Below are 5288 nucleotides of genomic sequence, written 5' to 3' on the forward strand. Positions count from 1 at the left end.
AGTGGTTTGGACTTTTTTCCTAAGAATGCCACTTGCATCCAGTGTAGAGCATCTAAAGAAACAAGTGAAAGACTGGACTTTTCAACATTTTATCCCAGCTGTTGGGAGTCTCTGAGGCCCAGGCAGCTCAGGGTAAGCCATTCAACATCTAGGTTTGCTCTGTGGGAGGCAGAGAACAACAGGCACACAGAAAGAGTGCTTCATACAGTTCTTCTCTGTGATCAAATGTTGAGGGACAAGTCTTCAGAAAGGAGACACAGGAAAAAGCAAGGGAACCACAATATGAATCAGTCGGGTTGCCTATGTGCTGTAATTTAGCTCCTGGTATGTATGCAGTATCTGCACTGCCTCTGGCTTAAAACTATGAATTAGATATTGGCTTTATTTTTAAAACTCCTGGACACTGATCGATGCACACTGTTTGTGAGACTATAAATTAATTATGGCCATTATGGCCAATAAAAGCAGGGTTCTAAATTACTGAATGGTCATATGAGGTAATGGTTTCATTCCTGAGTAGTTATCAAAAGCAGATCAGCTCAGTGTGTTGAAGAGACTTCCTAACTGTCATGGATATTGCAATATATTTCAGAGTAGCTGAGTATGCTAACTACCTAAGTGACCATCAATGAGTGAATGGATACAGAATATATGGCTCTCTTTCTTATTGAGGCTCAAGTTTACACAGAATATGCACGTGATAAGTTATATCTACATGCTACTTAGGATTCTCCTGGGGAAATCATAGTAATAGTCTCTTCTTAGTCAGGAGAGTCTCATCATTGGAGCTGAGATCTAATTTACCACATCATCAATTTTCGGAATGTTCTACACAGTTTCAGTTGCTAGGATCAAAGCACTGACACCAACAGAGGCTGGACAACCATTTCCTCCAAAATGTTAGAAATTCCACCTTTTTGGACATTAATGCCTGTAGTTTTTTTCTCCTTGGGTATGCCGGTTTCTTAGTTCTGTTACTGTAGAAATGGGATTCAGGCCAGCATTTTCAGCTAGTGCAGACGAAATGACTTCCATAGCATCCACTAAAGCATGCACACAGTAGGATGCCATACCACTCAGTGTTCGCGAGTACTCAGTCAGTCTCAGCGGCAACTCTATTTCTGGAGCACCACCTCCTGCAATAAGAGCTCTTTTCTCCACTATGCAGAGAGCATCATGAATGGAACACACTCAGCGTCTTCAATCACTGGTTTGTTAGAACCAGGGACAACAACTGTTAACTGTTTTGCCTGGGCTTGTACAACCTGTAATCTCTAGAACCATTTAAACTGACTTCCTCTGCTAACTCAGCAGAACCCAGCACGTCAGGAGTGAACTGGTCAATGTGAGAGACTGGTTTGGTTCCAGCTGTCTTACAGATGAACTCAATGCCTTCTCTTTCAATATCCTTAATCACCATAATCTTCATCTTATTCAGAAAATGCAATGCAAGATCACTAAACTCATCTCTAAGGATAGACTTCTGTACGAGAAGGATATTACATGCTATCTTCTTAATCTGTTTCACCAGATTTAAAATACAGGCTCGGACCATCTGTACATAGGCACTACAATCTGATTACCCATTATCTGTTTTAGGAGCAGAGCAGCAAAACTGAATAAGCCCAATCTTAACCTTCTCAGCTCTTGTGCCAGAATTTGCCACTTTCTGGCTGAGAACAAGACCTTCCACCAGCTCACAGTCATCTGTTGACCCACCGAGCTTCTTAATTATTTTAATATCTCTAAGGTCTACTCTAGTAGCTGTGGCACTTTCAACAGCTCATTAATACTTATTGGAGATAGTAGACTTGAACAGTGAGAGACAACCTTTGAATTTAATGAAGTGGTTGTACTATTTGAGTTTCTTTGTCACTCAATTTTATAGGTCGAGACATGTGAGTAATGATTTCATGACCTTTTCCCAAAACTTTTTGGAATGACTCGGGAATGATGGTTGGATATATACCTTTCTAGAGAAGTTTGGTCCAGGAGTCTAAAAGAGAGCCAGCAATGATGACAACTGATGTGGTCCCATCTCCTGCTTCTATGTCTTGAGCTTTAGACAGCTCCACCAGCATTCTGGCTGCGGGGTGCAATACTTGTATTTGTTTTAGAATAGTGGCACCATCCTTTGTAATGGTCATATCACCATTTCCATCTTGAATCATTTTATCCATTCTCTTGTTCTAATGGCATCAGCAACCGCTTTGGCCACGGAAATGTTGCTGAAGTAGATCTGGGCCTGCTTGTCGGGTTCTGGGTGGCGCCTTTCCTGCGGCCCGGCCCCCCCGGTGGGCGCCCCGCTTTGGGGAGCTACATTCTCTGGCATGGCGATTTTGGCGATGTCTGCAGGCATTTGGGGGACCGATGGACATGGATTCATGCCTGCTGCGGAGTTACAGTCTCAGTCTGCCTCCTAGGCGAACCTTCAAGCAGGTTTTGGTAATTTGGTCTTTATTCTGGGAGCTTAGGGCAGGGAGGAAAAATCACTGCAATAGTGAGTGCTCTGCATGAATAGCAACTTCTCAGCTGAGTCCTATTCCACACACACGCGCGCGCGCACACACACACACACACACACACTTTCTTTTCAGTTTATTATCCACATTGTAGATTCTCTAAAGTTATCTATTTAGTACCAAGATTCTTTAACTGTGAGTCATGACTCCATATCTGGGCTACTGATTATAGAGGTTGATAAAAGGGAAAAAATAGAATGATATAGAAGAAACAATAAACATTAATTAAAAAATCAAACTCATAATGAATCTGAATAATTTCTGGCAGCACTTACTTGTGTTGCATCATGTGACTTCACAGCATCCTTGCTTCTGAGAACAAAGAATGAACACCTTGGCTTGTGCATGCCCTAATACTGTATAAGGCCAATGAACGCAGCTTGATATACTTTGGCTAGATTCGAGCTATGCATCCTATGAATTATAGCGGTTTTTATTTTTTAGCTATACATAATGATTTCTGACCTTATATAGAACCATTAGAATTTGATTATAGCAAGCAAAGGTTTTTAATATTGTACTATTATCATTGTAAGTAGCAAATTATATGTGTTTTGTACTTTGTTAGCATGCTCAATGCCAAAAATGGCTCTTTGAGTTGCATACTTGAGTTCCAAGAAAACTCCACAAACAAATATTAGGTAAAGTTGAGAGAACCATACGGAAGATGGAAATGAAGTATCACAGGAACCAGAGGGGTAGGAACCACACAATACAGCCCACAGACTAAACTTACAGGGCCTTACAGAGACCAAAGCAAAAATCAGGGACCCTGTATGGGTCTGAGTTGGGTCCTCTGCATACATATATATATATATATATATATATATATATATATATATATATATATACACACACACACACACACATATACACATATACATATATATATTGTGGCTGTTTAGATTGATGTTCTTGTGGGACTCCTAACAGTATGACTGGGGTTTGTCTGATTCTTCTGTCTGTTTTGAAGACCTTCTTTCTCCTACTGGGTTGCCTTGACCAGCCTTTATATGAGGGTATGGGCCTAGTATTATTATAACTTGTTAATTCATATTCAGTTGATATCCCAGAGATGCTTGCTCTTTTCCGAAGGGAAACAGAAAAAGAGTGAATCTGGGGGAGAGAAATGGTGGAGAGTAAGTACTAGAAGGAGCAGGGGGTGGATAAACTGCAGTCTGGGTGTAATGTATGAGAAAATAATTTTAAAAAATTATATAAATTTGACATAGAGTCAGGATATAATTTTCTATATTTCTGAAATAGATCTAAATATATTTGTGCATTTTATACTATGAATTGAAGTGTGAGAGCATTTAAAGGATTGAGGATTATAAAATCAAAATATCGGTCAACTCTGAAAAGGTTGGAATCCTATAATTTCAAATATTCAGCTAAGATATAATTTAACTTTATATGCAAAATAAACAAGCATCATATACCATTAGCATATAGATTTTCTTTTTTAATAAGTGGTAAATTGTGTATGTGTCAAAGAATTGTTTGAAAATAAATTGACTTGTAATTTATTATCAGAAGATTTTGATTGGTAACAGATGAACATTTCCACCTCTGCTTTGGCCAGGAGTATATTTCAAGTATTATTATTCTCAATTCCAATGATTGCTAATCTCGTTTCCTATATCATGCTGCCTTCCTCTGTCTACAATGCTTTCCCATTTATTAAAAACAAACAAATGGGGGCCTGGAGAAATGGCTCAGAGGTTAAGAGCACTGACTGCTCTCCAGAGGTCCTGAGTTCAATTCCCAGGAACCACATGGTGGCTCACAACCATCTATAATGTGATGTGATGCCCTCTTCTGGCCTGCAGGTGTACATGCAAGCAGAGCACTGTATACATCATCATCATCATAATAAATAAATCTTTAAAACAAGCAAACAAACAAACAAACAAAAACAAAACACCCAGCACTCTAATTTATTTATTAGGCTTCCATGCATATTTTGAGTTATCTAAGAAAGATTCTCTTACTCATAAGCAAGCCAAAATATGCTGTGTGATAATTGACTTTTTTTTTCTCACCTTATAGTTTTCATAGGCTGGGAATATTATATGGCTACTTCTAAATGTCCATCTCGCTTATTCTTGAATCCCTGATGCCTAACAGGGATATGCCAATGAATGTTTCAAATTGCTGCATGGCATGCCATCATCAATCACTGGACAATCCAGGATTATTTCACAAACATTATTACTGATTGGCAAATTTATTTAGTTAAAAACTCACTTACTATAATCTTTTTTTTGTGTGATTCTTTTTTTTCCATTAAATTGCTTTTAATAAGAAAAATAGAAAAGTTCCCAGATTAGAAGTTATAAACAATATGAAAGACAAGGAAACCAAAGAATGTGCTGTATTTGATTAATTAGGAAAAAATAGAATTCACATTTAAATGATATTTAATTCAATTACATAATAAACACATAAGCATTTAATATAAAACTAAATAATTTTTTTTACTTTATTAATTTATTCTTGTTACATCTCAATGGTTATCCCATCCCTTGTATCCTCCCATTCTTCCCTCCCTCCCATTTTCCCCTTATTCCCCTCCCCTATGACTGTTCCTGAAGGGGATTACCTCCCCCTCTATATGATCATAGGGTATCAAGTCTCTTCTTGGTAACCTGCTGTCCTTCCTCTGAGTGCCACCAGGTCTCCCCCTCCAGGGGACATGGTCAAAGGTGAGGCACCAGAGTATGTGAGAAAGTCATATCCCACTCTCCACTCTACTGTGGAGAG

General features: G+C 38.7%; 1 pseudogene across 1 annotated transcript; it reads right to left on the bottom strand.

Moving 5' to 3' along the window:
• Positions 1 to 795: 795 nt before the first annotated feature.
• On the bottom strand, positions 796 to 2332 carry LOC311584032 (T-complex protein 1 subunit delta-like; annotated as a pseudogene). Its single transcript has one exon. The product of its transcript is annotated as a T-complex protein 1 subunit delta-like (transcript).
• Between the last annotated feature and the right edge of the window lie 2956 nt (positions 2333 to 5288).

This window comes from Acomys minous, assembly GCF_964271855.1.
Source record: "Acomys minous genome assembly, chromosome: 15".
Classification (NCBI taxonomy): Eukaryota; Metazoa; Chordata; class Mammalia; order Rodentia; family Muridae; genus Acomys; species Acomys minous.